General features: G+C 46.8%; 7 non-coding genes and 1 pseudogene across 7 annotated transcripts; all 8 read left to right on the top strand.

The window, feature by feature from the left end:
* Window positions 1-509: 509 nt before the first annotated feature.
* Window positions 510-669, top strand: LOC130345491 (U2 spliceosomal RNA; annotated as a pseudogene).
* Window positions 670-1,362: 693 nt separating this feature from the next.
* Window positions 1,363-1,547, top strand: LOC130345546 (U2 spliceosomal RNA). The gene has a single exon (XR_008884255.1). It is a non-coding gene; the product is annotated as a U2 spliceosomal RNA (small nuclear RNA).
* Window positions 1,548-3,640: 2,093 nt separating this feature from the next.
* On the top strand, window positions 3,641-3,831 carry LOC130345535 (U2 spliceosomal RNA). The gene has a single exon (XR_008884246.1). It is a non-coding gene; the product is annotated as a U2 spliceosomal RNA (small nuclear RNA).
* Window positions 3,832-5,928: 2,097 nt separating this feature from the next.
* LOC130345485 (U2 spliceosomal RNA) lies at window positions 5,929-6,119 on the top strand. Its single transcript, XR_008884201.1, has one exon. It is a non-coding gene; the product is annotated as a U2 spliceosomal RNA (small nuclear RNA).
* A 2,079-nt stretch (window positions 6,120-8,198) lies between these two features.
* LOC130345510 (U2 spliceosomal RNA) lies at window positions 8,199-8,389 on the top strand. Its single transcript, XR_008884222.1, has one exon. It is a non-coding gene; the product is annotated as a U2 spliceosomal RNA (small nuclear RNA).
* A 2,085-nt stretch (window positions 8,390-10,474) lies between these two features.
* Window positions 10,475-10,665, top strand: LOC130345509 (U2 spliceosomal RNA). The gene has a single exon (XR_008884221.1). It is a non-coding gene; the product is annotated as a U2 spliceosomal RNA (small nuclear RNA).
* Window positions 10,666-12,748: 2,083 nt separating this feature from the next.
* On the top strand, window positions 12,749-12,939 carry LOC130345508 (U2 spliceosomal RNA). Its single transcript, XR_008884220.1, has one exon. It is a non-coding gene; the product is annotated as a U2 spliceosomal RNA (small nuclear RNA).
* A 2,095-nt stretch (window positions 12,940-15,034) lies between these two features.
* Window positions 15,035-15,226, top strand: LOC130345536 (U2 spliceosomal RNA). The gene has a single exon (XR_008884247.1). It is a non-coding gene; the product is annotated as a U2 spliceosomal RNA (small nuclear RNA).
* The last annotated feature ends 254 nt before the right edge of the window (window positions 15,227-15,480 follow it).

The following is a 15,480-nucleotide window of genomic DNA, read 5'->3' as shown; positions in this document are numbered from 1 at the left end:
ACAGCTTTATGAGGAGCATCAGCACTGCTCTGCCTGAGCAGAACCATCACCGCCATAGGTTGTCAAATAACCCGGATTTAACCCACACAGGTAAGTCCAATGGGGTGCAGGCATGTCCTCTATGCTTACAGCTTCCCGTGGGTGTTGGTTTGATACCGTTTGGGGACAGCCAAGGAGGCATCTGCAGGCAACAAAGGTAGGTGTGTGCTTGTGTGTGTGTTTCCTATGCAGATCCTAAGCCCAGTGTCACATGCAAGTAGGAGGAGTAAGAAGGGTTCCTGGCAAATCCGGGTTATGGATTGCATTTAAAAAGGCCCCGTGGGAGTGCAATGGGCCCCTGTCTTGCTGCTTAGCAATAATGGTATGGGTTTAGGTTCTGCTGTGTGTACTGGTGGTTGACTGCCCCCCAGCCCAGAGTGTGCATGGAAAATTGTCTGGCAGCCTCCCTGACAGCAAGCAGTGATAGTGCCCATGAAGGGGACCTTGTTGGGCCCGCCCCTTTCACGGTTATCGCTTCTCGGCCTTTTGGCTAAGATCAAGTGTAGTATCTGTTCTTATCAGTTTTCATGCTGGTGGGGATGGGTGCTGCATGGAGGATGCAGGTGTACCAGGGCTTTCCGGGGCTGGTTCTGAGGAATCAGCTCGACGGCTGCCCCGATGTGACCTGTTCCCTCCGGGTCTCGCCATGAGGCTGAGAGGGTCTAGAGCCGAGGTACTTTTGTGCCTCGGGGAGTGGTGACCCCGAGGTGCCGAAACTCACTGGGAGAATAGACTCACTGAGTTGAAGCACGGGCACCATAATCTCTTCACCTTGTGGCACTCACCTCTTGATTCCCGGCCTTCTGGCTAGGATCAGAGAAATTTTTATAGATCCGGCCGGATGTCCGGGCAGTATATCTGCACACATTCACTTATTTATTTCTTTTTTGTCTCACTGTGTCACTTTTTGCGTGTTGTGTGTTCACAGGATTGGTCAGGATGCGGTAGCCCTTCTGGGTGTCCCTCCTGGCGGTCTAGGGGAGGTGTGTGTGGCCATTAGGTTCCGCACCTCCCTGCAAACACCCCGGGTACTCCTGCTTTGGCAGGGTACCTACCGTAATCGGCTCTGCGGGCAGATACCTTGGCTAACGCCAAGGGGGATGCCGGGAGCATTTGTGGTCCCCTAGTAGCTTCGGCGAAAAGGGACATCGAACCTGGAACCTCGCAGGTACCTTTTGGTCCGGAGGCGAAGGGTAAGGTTTGTTGGGGGGCCTCTCTCCTATCGGAGAAGGGCTTGCGATAGACCGCATCCTTTGTGCACGTTTTTTTAGTGTAACACGTTTGCACTTTTTCTTGCACTTTGGGTGAATCGAAAGCACGTTCCTCGGCTTTAGATAAAAAAAAAAAAAAAAAAATCTGTTCTTATCAGTTTAATATCTGATACGTCCCCTATCTGGGGACCATATATTAAATGGATTTTTGAGAACGGGGGCCGATTTCGAAGCTTGCTTCCGTCGCCCTATGCATTGACCCGATATGGCAGTATCTTCGGGTACAGTGCACCACCCCCTTACAGGGTTAAAAAGAAAGATTCCTACTTTCATTGCTACCTGCTTGCTGGCTAGCCAGCTAGCCAGCCCTGTGGGCCTTGCTGCTGCAGCCAAAAAACAAAAGGTGGTGCTGCTGCTGCTGCTTCTGCTGCTTCTGCTTGTGTCTGGCCGCTGTTGGAGCGTCCAGGCACAGGACTTCTGCTGCTGCTGACTAAATGGCCTCCTTAATTGGATCATTTGAGTAGCCAGCACACCTGTGCAGGTAGGGCATGACATGATAGGCAGCTGCCTTGATAGCGGGTGGGTGCTGAATGTTCCTAATTGACAAAATAAGATTAATGCTTATGAAGAAATATAAAATCTCATCCCTTCCCCAATATCGCGCCACACCCCTACCCCTTAATTCCCTGGTTGAACTTGATGGACATATGTCTTTTTTCGACCGTACTAACTATGTAACTATGTAACATAACATGGGGGGGGGGGGGGGGGGGTCTCCTGGCTGTTCACACAGGTGTGTCATTGCTGTACATTGACCATGCATTGCTTCTGTGGTATTGCAAAGGCAAAGACAAATGCTTCCAGCCATCCATTGCACTAATGGATTGGTCATCAGCTGGCTGTCTATGTCCCGCATCAATATAGACCAAAGTACAGAGGGTTAGGCTATGCTATTGTGCACCTACCTGATGCATCAGAAGGTGCGAGGCCCTTGCTAAATTCTGTGCACAGACTTTGAGATCTATACTTTAGACTGTATCTAAACCTGCTCCAACATGGACTGACATTCTGGCCTACTTTCAGCCGATGCGACTTGTCTGTCGCTGAACAGTCGCTTTTTATGTATTCAGCACCTATGTATAATGTTGTAAAAATGCTCTAGAAGCTAAAGTCGCAGAAATGTCACACATATTTGGCCTGCAACTTTCTGTGCGACAAATTCAGACAGGAAAAATCAGTATAAATCCTTAGAAAATTATCCCCCAGTGTCTCCATCTGCTGGCGGTATTGAATAAGCATTGCTGCACTGATGGGGTATGCATTAGACGAAAAAAAAGAAGAAAAAGAAGAATAATACGCCCAGAAAAGAGGCGAAAAGGAGAAAAACGTAAAAAAACGTGAAAAAAAAGTAAGAGGAAGAGAAGGGAAAAAAAGGTGGAAATGGGTTTAAAAGTGATTTCGGCGGAGAATATATATATATATATATATATATATATATATATATATATATATATATACGCGCACACACACACATATATATAAACGTATTCTCCGTTGAGATATTGCAGCCGCTGCTGTGTCCAGGCCCAGGAGCCTTAGCACTGTGCTGTGATGTCACTCAATACCACTGACATCACTAGGTGTAAACAACATCTCTCCTTTGCTGTGTATGTGACTATGGAGCTGTTTGGTGATGTCGTCTATTATGGCCTTCATAGAAGCAACAGGAGATTGTTGCATCCATCTAGAACCCTCAGAACTACAGTGCTATGATGTCACTCACTTCCACAGGCCTTGCAGAGTGTAAACAACAACAACCCAGCTTTGTTGTGTATGTAACCATAGGGATTTGTGATGTCACCTAGAACCTTCACAGCAGCGACAGCTTTATGAGGAGCATCAGCACTGCTCTGCCTGAGCAGAACCATCACCGCCATAGGTTGTCAAATAACCCGGATTTAACCCACACAGGTAAGTCCAATGGGGTGCAGGCATGTCCTCTATGCTTACAGCTTCCCGTGGGTGTTGGTTTGATACCGTTTGGGGACAGCCAAGGAGGCATCTGCAGGCAACAAAGGTAGGTGTGTGCTTGTGTGTGTGTTTCCTATGCAGATCCTAAGCCCAGTGTCACATGCAAGTAGGAGGAGTAAGAAGGGTTCCTGGCAAATCCGGGTTATGGATTGCATTTAAAAAGGCCCCGTGGGAGTGCAATGGGCCCCTGTCTTGCTGCTTAGCAATAATGGTATGGGTTTAGGTTCTGCTGTGTGTACTGGTGGTTGACTGCCCCCCAGCCCAGAGTGTGCATGGAAAATTGTCTGGCAGCCTCCCTGACAGCAAGCAGTGATAGTGCCCATGAAGGGGACCTTGTTGGGCCCGCCCCTTTCACGGTTATCGCTTCTCGGCCTTTTGGCTAAGATCAAGTGTAGTATCTGTTCTTATCAGTTTAATATCTGATACGTCCCCTATCTGGGGACCATATATTAAATGGATTTTTGAGAACGGGGGCCGATTTCGAAGCTTGCTTCCGTCACCCTATGCATTGACCCGATATGGCAGTATCTTCGGGTACAGTGCACCACCCCCTTACAGGGTTAAAAAGAAAGATTCCTACTTTCATTGCTACCTGCTTGCTGGCTAGCCAGCTAGCCAGCCCTGTGGGCCTTGCTGCTGCAGCCAAAAAACAAAAGGTGGTGCTGCTGCTGCTGCTTCTGCTGCTTCTGCTTGTGTCTGGCCGCTGTTGGAGCGTCCAGGCACAGGACTTCTGCTGCTGCTGACTAAATGGCCTCCTTAATTGGATCATTTGAGTAGCCAGCACACCTGTGCAGGTAGGGCATGACATGATAGGCAGCTGCCTTGATAGCGGGTGGGTGCTGAATGTTCCTAATTGACAAAATAAGATTAATGCTTATGAAGAAATATAAAATCTCATCCCTTCCCCAATATCGCGCCACACCCCTACCCCTTAATTCCCTGGTTGAACTTGATGGACATATGTCTTTTTTCGACCGTACTAACTATGTAACTATGTAACATAACATGGGGGGGGGGGGGGGGGGGGTCTCCTGGCTGTTCACACAGGTGTGTCATTGCTGTACATTGACCATGCATTGCTTCTGTGGTATTGCAAAGGCAAAGACAAATGCTTCCAGCCATCCATTGCACTAATGGATTGGTCATCAGCTGGCTGTCTATGTCCCGCATCAATATAGACCAAAGTACAGAGGGTTAGGCTATGCTATTGTGCACCTACCTGATGCATCAGAAGGTGCGAGGCCCTTGCTAAATTCTGTGCACAGACTTTGAGATCTATACTTTAGACTGTATCTAAACCTGCTCCAACATGGACTGACATTCTGGCCTACTTTCAGCCGATGCGACTTGTCTGTCGCTGAACAGTCGCTTTTTATGTATTCAGCACCTATGTATAATGTTGTAAAAATGCTCTAGAAGCTAAAGTCGCAGAAATGTCACACATATTTGGCCTGCAACTTTCTGTGCGACAAATTCAGACAGGAAAAATCAGTATAAATCCTTAGAAAATTATCCCCCAGTGTCTCCATCTGCTGGCGGTATTGAATAAGCATTGCTGCACTGATGGGGTATGCATTAGACGAAAAAAAAGAAGAAAAAGAAGAAGAATAATACGCCCAGAAAAGAGGCGAAAAGGAGAAAAACGTAAAAAAACGTGAAAAAAAAGTAAGAGGAAGAGAAGGGAAAAAAAGGTGGAAATGGGTTTAAAAGTGATTTCGGTGGAGAATATATATATATATATATATATATATATATATATATATATATATATATACGCGCACACACACACATATATATAAACGTATTCTCCGTTGAGATATTGCAGCCGCTGCTGTGTCCAGGCCCAGGAGCCTTAGCACTGTGCTGTGATGTCACTCAATACCACTGACATCACTAGGTGTAAACAACATCTCTCCTTTGCTGTGTATGTGACTATGGAGCTGTTTGGTGATGTCGTCTATTATGGCCTTCATAGAAGCAACAGGAGATTGTTGCATCCATCTAGAACCCTCAGAACTACAGTGCTATGATGTCACTCACTTCCACAGGCCTTGCAGAGTGTAAACAACAACAACCCAGCTTTGTTGTGTATGTAACCATAGGGATTTGTGATGTCACCTAGAACCTTCACAGCAGCGACAGCTTTATGAGGAGCATCAGCACTGCTCTGCCTGAGCAGAACCATCACCGCCATAGGTTGTCAAATAACCCGGATTTAACCCACACAGGTAAGTCCAATGGGGTGCAGGCATGTCCTCTATGCTTACAGCTTCCCGTGGGTGTTGGTTTGATACCGTTTGGGGACAGCCAAGGAGGCATCTGCAGGCAACAAAGGTAGGTGTGTGCTTGTGTGTGTGTTTCCTATGCAGATCCTAAGCCCAGTGTCACATGCAAGTAGGAGGAGTAAGAAGGGTTCCTGGCAAATCCGGGTTATGGATTGCATTTAAAAAGGCCCCGTGGGAGTGCAATGGGCCCCTGTCTTGCTGCTTAGCAATAATGGTATGGGTTTAGGTTCTGCTGTGTGTACTGGTGGTTGACTGCCCCCCAGCCCAGAGTGTGCATGGAAAATTGTCTGGCAGCCTCCCTGACAGCAAGCAGTGATAGTGCCCATGAAGGGGACCTTGTTGGGCCCGCCCCTTTCACGGTTATCGCTTCTCGGCCTTTTGGCTAAGATCAAGTGTAGTATCTGTTCTTATCAGTTTAATATCTGATACGTCCCCTATCTGGGGACCATATATTAAATGGATTTTTGAAAACGGGGGCCGATTTCGAAGCTTGCTTCCGTCGCCCTATGCATTGACCCGATATGGCAGTATCTTCGGGTACAGTGCACCACCCCCTTACAGGGTTAAAAAGAAAGATTCCTACTTTCATTGCTACCTGCTTGCTGGCTAGCCAGCTAGCCAGCCCTGTGGGCCTTGCTGCTGCAGCCAAAAAACAAAAGGTGGTGCTGCTGCTGCTGCTTCTGCTGCTTCTGCTTGTGTCTGGCCGCTGTTGGAGCGTCCAGGCACAGGACTTCTGCTGCTGCTGACTAAATGGCCTCCTTAATTGGATCATTTGAGTAGCCAGCACACCTGTGCAGGTAGGGCATGACATGATAGGCAGCTGCCTTGATAGCGGGTGGGTGCTGAATGTTCCTAATTGACAAAATAAGATTAATGCTTATGAAGAAATATAAAATCTCATCCCTTCCCCAATATCGCGCCACACCCCTACCCCTTAATTCCCTGGTTGAACTTGATGGACATATGTCTTTTTTCGACCGTACTAACTATGTAACTATGTAACATAACATGGGGGGGGGGGGGGTCTCCTGGCTGTTCACACAGGTGTGTCATTGCTGTACATTGACCATGCATTGCTTCTGTGGTATTGCAAAGGCAAAGACAAATGCTTCCAGCCATCCATTGCACTAATGGATTGGTCATCAGCTGGCTGTCTATGTCCCGCATCAATATAGACCAAAGTACAGAGGGTTAGGCTATGCTATTGTGCACCTACCTGATGCATCAGAAGGTGCGAGGCCCTTGCTAAATTCTGTGCACAGACTTTGAGATCTATACTTTAGACTGTATCTAAACCTGCTCCAACATGGACTGACATTCTGGCCTACTTTCAGCCGATGCGACTTGTCTGTCGCTGAACAGTCGCTTTTTATGTATTCAGCACCTATGTATAATGTTGTAAAAATGCTCTAGAAGCTAAAGTCGCAGAAATGTCACACATATTTGGCCTGCAACTTTCTGTGCGACAAATTCAGACAGGAAAAATCAGTATAAATCCTTAGAAAATTATCCCCCAGTGTCTCCATCTGCTGGCGGTATTGAATAAGCATTGCTGCACTGATGGGGTATGCATTAGACGAAAAAAAAGAAGAAAAAGAAGAATAATACGCCCAGAAAAGAGGCGAAAAGGAGAAAAACGTAAAAAAACGTGAAAAAAAAGTAAGAGGAAGAGAAGGGAAAAAAAGGTGGAAATGGGTTTAAAAGTGATTTCGGCAGAGAAATATATATATATATATATATATATATATATATATATATACGCGCACACACACACATATATATAAACGTATTCTCCGTTGAGATATTGCAGCCGCTGCTGTGTCCAGGCCCAGGAGCCTTAGCACTGTGCTGTGATGTCACTCAATACCACTGACATCACTAGGTGTAAACAACATCTCTCCTTTGCTGTGTATGTGACTATGGAGCTGTTTGGTGATGTCGTCTATTATGGCCTTCATAGAAGCAACAGGAGATTGTTGCATCCATCTAGAACCCTCAGAACTACAGTGCTATGATGTCACTCACTTCCACAGGCCTTGCAGAGTGTAAACAACAACAACCCAGCTTTGTTGTGTATGTAACCATAGGGATTTGTGATGTCACCTAGAACCTTCACAGCAGCGACAGCTTTATGAGGAGCATCAGCACTGCTCTGCCTGAGCAGAACCATCACCGCCATAGGTTGTCAAATAACCCGGATTTAACCCACACAGGTAAGTCCAATGGGGTGCAGGCATGTCCTCTATGCTTACAGCTTCCCGTGGGTGTTGGTTTGATACCGTTTGGGGACAGCCAAGGAGGCATCTGCAGGCAACAAAGGTAGGTGTGTGCTTGTGTGTGTGTTTCCTATGCAGATCCTAAGCCCAGTGTCACATGCAAGTAGGAGGAGTAAGAAGGGTTCCTGGCAAATCCGGGTTATGGATTGCATTTAAAAAGGCCCCGTGGGAGTGCAATGGGCCCCTGTCTTGCTGCTTAGCAATAATGGTATGGGTTTAGGTTCTGCTGTGTGTACTGGTGGTTGACTGCCCCCCAGCCCAGAGTGTGCATGGAAAATTGTCTGGCAGCCTCCCTGACAGCAAGCAGTGATAGTGCCCATGAAGGGGACCTTGTTGGGCCCGCCCCTTTCACGGTTATCGCTTCTCGGCCTTTTGGCTAAGATCAAGTGTAGTATCTGTTCTTATCAGTTTAATATCTGATACGTCCCCTATCTGGGGACCATATATTAAATGGATTTTTGAGAACGGGGGCCGATTTCGAAGCTTGCTTCCGTCGCCCTATGCATTGACCCGATATGGCAGTATCTTCGGGTACAGTGCACCACCCCCTTACAGGGTTAAAAAGAAAGATTCCTACTTTCATTGCTACCTGCTTGCTGGCTAGCCAGCTAGCCAGCCCTGTGGGCCTTGCTGCTGCAGCCAAAAAACAAAAGGTGGTGCTGCTGCTGCTGCTTCTGCTGCTTCTGCTTGTGTCTGGCCGCTGTTGGAGCGTCCAGGCACAGGACTTCTGCTGCTGCTGACTAAATGGCCTCCTTAATTGGATCATTTGAGTAGCCAGCACACCTGTGCAGGTAGGGCATGACATGATAGGCAGCTGCCTTGATAGCGGGTGGGTGCTGAATGTTCCTAATTGACAAAATAAGATTAATGCTTATGAAGAAATATAAAATCTCATCCCTTCCCCAATATCGCGCCACACCCCTACCCCTTAATTCCCTGGTTGAACTTGATGGACATATGTCTTTTTGGACCGTACTAACTATGTAACTATGTAACATAACATGGGGGGGGGGGGGGTCTCCTGGCTGTTCACACAGGTGTGTCATTGCTGTACATTGACCATGCATTGCTTCTGTGGTATTGCAAAGGCAAAGACAAATGCTTCCAGCCATCCATTGCACTAATGGATTGGTCATCAGCTGGCTGTCTATGTCCCGCATCAATATAGACCAAAGTACAGAGGGTTAGGCTATGCTATTGTGCACCTACCTGATGCATCAGAAGGTGCGAGGCCCTTGCTAAATTCTGTGCACAGACTTTGAGATCTATACTTTAGACTGTATCTAAACCTGCTCCAACATGGACTGACATTCTGGCCTACTTTCAGCCGATGCGACTTGTCTGTCGCTGAACAGTCGCTTTTTATGTATTCAGCACCTATGTATAATGTTGTAAAAATGCTCTAGAAGCTAAAGTCGCAGAAATGTCACACATATTTGGCCTGCAACTTTCTGTGCGACAAATTCAGACAGGAAAAATCAGTATAAATCCTTAGAAAATTATCCCCCAGTGTCTCCATCTGCTGGCGGTATTGAATAAGCATTGCTGCACTGATGGGGTATGCATTAGACGAAAAAAAAGAAGAAAAAGAAGAATAATACGCCCAGAAAAGAGGCGAAAAGGAGAAAAACGTAAAAAAACGTGAAAAAAAAGTAAGAGGAAGAGAAGGGAAAAAAAGGTGGAAATGGGTTTAAAAGTGATTTCGGCGGAGAATATATATATATATATATATATATATATATATATATATATATATATACGCGCACACACACACATATATATAAACGTATTCTCCGTTGAGATATTGCAGCCGCTGCTGTGTCCAGGCCCAGGAGCCTTAGCACTGTGCTGTGATGTCACTCAATACCACTGACATCACTAGGTGTAAACAACATCTCTCCTTTGCTGTGTATGTGACTATGGAGCTGTTTGGTGATGTCGTCTATTATGGCCTTCATAGAAGCAACAGGAGATTGTTGCATCCATCTAGAACCCTCAGAACTACAGTGCTATGATGTCACTCACTTCCACAGGCCTTGCAGAGTGTAAACAACAACAACCCAGCTTTGTTGTGTATGTAACCATAGGGATTTGTGATGTCAGCTAGAACCTTCACAGCAGCGACAGCTTTATGAGGAGCATCAGCACTGCTCTGCCTGAGCAGAACCATCACCGCCATAGGTTGTCAAATAACCCGGATTTAACCCACACAGGTAAGTCCAATGGGGTGCAGGCATGTCCTCTATGCTTACAGCTTCCCGTGGGTGTTGGTTTGATACCGTTTGGGGACAGCCAAGGAGGCATCTGCAGGCAACAAAGGTAGGTGTGTGCTTGTGTGTGTGTTTCCTATGCAGATCCTAAGCCCAGTGTCACATGCAAGTAGGAGGAGTAAGAAGGGTTCCTGGCAAATCCGGGTTATGGATTGCATTTAAAAAGGCCCCGTGGGAGTGCAATGGGCCCCTGTCTTGCTGCTTAGCAATAATGGTATGGGTTTAGGTTCTGCTGTGTGTACTGGTGGTTGACTGCCCCCCAGCCCAGAGTGTGCATGGAAAATTGTCTGGCAGCCTCCCTGACAGCAAGCAGTGATAGTGCCCATGAAGGGGACCTTGTTGGGCCCGCCCCTTTCACGGTTATCGCTTCTCGGCCTTTTGGCTAAGATCAAGTGTAGTATCTGTTCTTATCAGTTTAATATCTGATACGTCCCCTATCTGGGGACCATATATTAAATGGATTTTTGAGAACGGGGGCCGATTTCGAAGCTTGCTTCCGTCGCCCTATGCATTGACCCGATATGGCAGTATCTTCGGGTACAGTGCACCACCCCCTTACAGGGTTAAAAAGAAAGATTCCTACTTTCATTGCTACCTGCTTGCTGGCTAGCCAGCTAGCCAGCCCTGTGGGCCTTGCTGCTGCAGCCAAAAAACAAAAGGTGGTGCTGCTGCTGCTGCTTCTGCTTGTGTCTGGCCGCTGTTGGAGCGTCCAGGCACAGGACTTCTGCTGCTGCTGACTAAATGGCCTCCTTAATTGGATCATTTGAGTAGCCAGCACACCTGTGCAGGTAGGGCATGACATGATAGGCAGCTGCCTTGATAGCGGGTGGGTGCTGAATGTTCCTAATTGACAAAATAAGATTAATGCTTATGAAGAAATATAAAATCTCATCCCTTCCCCAATATCGCGCCACACCCCTACCCCTTAATTCCCTGGTTGAACTTGATGGACATATGTCTTTTTTCGACCGTACTAACTATGTAACTATGTAACATAACATGGGGGGGGGGGGGGGGGGGGGTCTCCTGGCTGTTCACACAGGTGTGTCATTGCTGTACATTGACCATGCATTGCTTCTGTGGTATTGCAAAGGCAAAGACAAATGCTTCCAGCCATCCATTGCACTAATGGATTGGTCATCAGCTGGCTGTCTATGTCCCGCATCAATATAGACCAAAGTACAGAGGGTTAGGCTATGCTATTGTGCACCTACCTGATGCATCAGAAGGTGCGAGGCCCTTGCTAAATTCTGTGCACAGACTTTGAGATCTATACTTTAGACTGTATCTAAACCTGCTCCAACATGGACTGACATTCTGGCCTACTTTCAGCCGATGCGACTTGTCTGTCGCTGAACAGTCGCTTTTTATGTATTCAGCACCTATGTATAATGTTGTAAAAATGCTCTAGAAGCTAAAGTCGCAGAAATGTCACACATATTTGGCCTGCAACTTTCTGTGCGACAAATTCAGACAGGAAAAATCAGTATAAATCCTTAGAAAATTATCCCCCAGTGTCTCCATCTGCTGGCGGTATTGAATAAGCATTGCTGCACTGATGGGGTATGCATTAGACGAAAAAAAAGAAGAAAAAGAAGAATAATACGCCCAGAAAAGAGGCGAAAAGGAGAAAAACGTAAAAAAACGTGAAAAAAAAGTAAGAGGAAGAGAAGGGAAAAAAAGGTGGAAATGGGTTTAAAAGTGATTTCGGCGGAGAAATATATATATATATATATATATATATATATATATATATATATATACGCGCACACACACACATATATATAAACGTATTCTCCGTTGAGATATTGCAGCCGCTGCTGTGTCCAGGCCCAGGAGCCTTAGCACTGTGCTGTGATGTCACTCAATACCACTGACATCACTAGGTGTAAACAACATCTCTCCTTTGCTGTGTATGTGACTATGGAGCTGTTTGGTGATGTCGTCTATTATGGCCTTCATAGAAGCAACAGGAGATTGTTGCATCCATCTAGAACCCTCAGAACTACAGTGCTATGATGTCACTCACTTCCACAGGCCTTGCAGAGTGTAAACAACAACAACCCAGCTTTGTTGTGTATGTAACCATAGGGATTTGTGATGTCACCTAGAACCTTCACAGCAGCGACAGCTTTATGAGGAGCATCAGCACTGCTCTGCCTGAGCAGAACCATCACCGCCATAGGTTGTCAAATAACCCGGATTTAACCCACACAGGTAAGTCCAATGGGGTGCAGGCATGTCCTCTATGCTTACAGCTTCCCGTGGGTGTTGGTTTGATACCGTTTGGGGACAGCCAAGGAGGCATCTGCAGGCAACAAAGGTAGGTGTGTGCTTGTGTGTGTGTTTCCTATGCAGATCCTAAGCCCAGTGTCACATGCAAGTAGGAGGAGTAAGAAGGGTTCCTGGCAAATCCGGGTTATGGATTGCATTTAAAAAGGCCCCGTGGGAGTGCAATGGGCCCCTGTCTTGCTGCTTAGCAATAATGGTATGGGTTTAGGTTCTGCTGTGTGTACTGGTGGTCGACTGCCCCCCAGCCCAGAGTGTGCATGGAAAATTGTCTGGCAGCCTCCCTGACAGCAAGCAGTGATAGTGCCCATGAAGGGGACCTTGTTGGGCCCGCCCCTTTCACGGTTATCGCTTCTCGGCCTTTTGGCTAAGATCAAGTGTAGTATCTGTTCTTATCAGTTTAATATCTGATACGTCCCCTATCTGGGGACCATATATTAAATGGATTTTTGAGAACGGGGGCCGATTTCGAAGCTTGCTTCCGTCGCCCTATGCATTGACCCGATATGGCAGTATCTTCGGGTACAGTGCACCACCCCCTTACAGGGTTAAAAAGAAAGATTCCTACTTTCATTGCTACCTGCTTGCTGGCTAGCCAGCTAGCCAGCCCTGTGGGCCTTGCTGCTGCAGCCAAAAAACAAAAGGTGGTGCTGCTGCTGCTGCTTCTGCTGCTTCTGCTTGTGTCTGGCCGCTGTTGGAGCGTCCAGGCACAGGACTTCTGCTGCTGCTGACTAAATGGCCTCCTTAATTGGATCATTTGAGTAGCCAGCACACCTGTGCAGGTAGGGCATGACATGATAGGCAGCTGCCTTGATAGCGGGTGGGTGCTGAATGTTCCTAATTGACAAAATAAGATTAATGCTTATGAAGAAATATAAAATCTCATCCCTTCCCCAATATCGCGCCACACCCCTACCCCTTAATTCCCTGGTTGAACTTGATGGACATATGTCTTTTTTCGACCGTACTAACTATGTAACTATGTAACATAACATGGGGGGGGGGGGGGGGGGGGGGTCTCCTGGCTGTTCACACAGGTGTGTCATTGCTGTACATTGACCATGCATTGCTTCTGTGGTATTGCAAAGGCAAAGACAAATGCTTCCAGCCATCCATTGCACTAATGGATTGGTCATCAGCTGGCTGTCTATGTCCCGCATCAATATAGACCAAAGTACAGAGGGTTAGGCTATGCTATTGTGCACCTACCTGATGCATCAGAAGGTGCGAGGCCCTTGCTAAATTCTGTGCACAGACTTTGAGATCTATACTTTAGACTGTATCTAAACCTGCTCCAACATGGACTGACATTCTGGCCTACTTTCAGCCGATGCGACTTGTCTGTCGCTGAACAGTCGCTTTTTATGTATTCAGCACCTATGTATAATGTTGTAAAAATGCTCTAGAAGCTAAAGTCGCAGAAATGTCACACATATTTGGCCTGCAACTTTCTGTGCGACAAATTCAGACAGGAAAAATCAGTATAAATCCTTAGAAAATTATCCCCCAGTGTCTCCATCTGCTGGCGGTATTGAATAAGCATTGCTGCACTGATGGGGTATGCATTAGACGAAAAAAAAGAAGAAAAAGAAGAATAATACGCCCAGAAAAGAGGCGAAAAGGAGAAAAACGTAAAAAAACGTGAAAAAAAAGTAAGAGGAAGAGAAGGGAAAAAAAGGTGGAAATGGGTTTAAAAGTGATTTCGGCGGAGAAATATATATATATATATATATATATATATATATATATATATATATATACGCGCACACACACACATATATATAAACGTATTCTCCGTTGAGATATTGCAGCCGCTGCTGTGTCCAGGCCCAGGAGCCTTAGCACTGTGCTGTGATGTCACTCAATACCACTGACATCACTAGGTGTAAACAACATCTCTCCTTTGCTGTGTATGTGACTATGGAGCTGTTTGGTGATGTCGTCTATTATGGCCTTCATAGAAGCAACAGGAGATTGTTGCATCCATCTAGAACCCTCAGAACTACAGTGCTATGATGTCACTCACTTCCACAGGCCTTGCAGAGTGTAAACAACAACAACCCAGCTTTGTTGTGTATGTAACCATAGGGATTTGTGATGTCACCTAGAACCTTCACAGCAGCGACAGCTTTATGAGGAGCATCAGCACTGCTCTGCCTGAGCAGAACCATCACCGCCATAGGTTGTCAAATAACCCGGATTTAACCCACACAGGTAAGTCCAATGGGGTGCAGGCATGTCCTCTATGCTTACAGCTTCCCGTGGGTGTTGGTTTGATACCGTTTGGGGACAGCCAAGGAGGCATCTGCAGGCAACAAAGGTAGGTGTGTGCTTGTGTGTGTGTTTCCTATGCAGATCCTAAGCCCAGTGTCACATGCAAGTAGGAGGAGTAAGAAGGGTTCCTGGCAAATCCGGGTTATGGATTGCATTTAAAAAGGCCCCGTGGGAGTGCAATGGGCCCCTGTCTTGCTGCTTAGCAATAATGGTATGGGTTTAGGTTCTGCTGTGTGTACTGGTGGTTGACTGCCCCCCAGCCCAGAGTGTGCATGGAAAATTGTCTGGCAGCCTCCCTGACAGCAAGCAGTGATAGTGCCCATGAAGGGGACCTTGTTGGGCCCGCCCCTTTCACGGTTATCGCTTCTCGGCCTTTTGGCTAAGATCAAGTGTAGTATCTGTTCTTATCAGTTTAATATCTGATACGTCCCCTATCTGGGGACCATATATTAAATGGATTTTTGAGAACGGGGGCCGATTTCGAAGCTTGCTTCCGTCGCCCTATGCATTGACCCGATATGGCAGTATCTTCGGGGTACAGTGCACCACCCCCTTACAGGGTTAAAAAGAAAGATTCCTACTTTCATTGCTACCTGCTTGCTGGCTAGCCAGCTAGCCCAGCCCTGTGGGCCTTGCTGCTGCAGCCAAAAAACAAAAGGTGGTGCTGCTGCTGCTGCTTCTGCTGCTTCTGCTTGTGTCTGGCCGCTGTTGGAGCGTCCAGGCACAGGACTTCTGCTGCTGCTGACTAAATGGCCTCCTTAATTGGATCATTTGAGTAGCCAGCACACCTGTGCAGGTAGGGCAT

Source organism: Hyla sarda, unplaced genomic scaffold, assembly GCF_029499605.1.
Source record: "Hyla sarda isolate aHylSar1 unplaced genomic scaffold, aHylSar1.hap1 scaffold_752, whole genome shotgun sequence".
Lineage (NCBI taxonomy): Eukaryota > Metazoa > Chordata > Amphibia > Anura > Hylidae > Hyla > Hyla sarda.
This window is presented reverse-complemented; position numbering and strand designations above follow the sequence as displayed.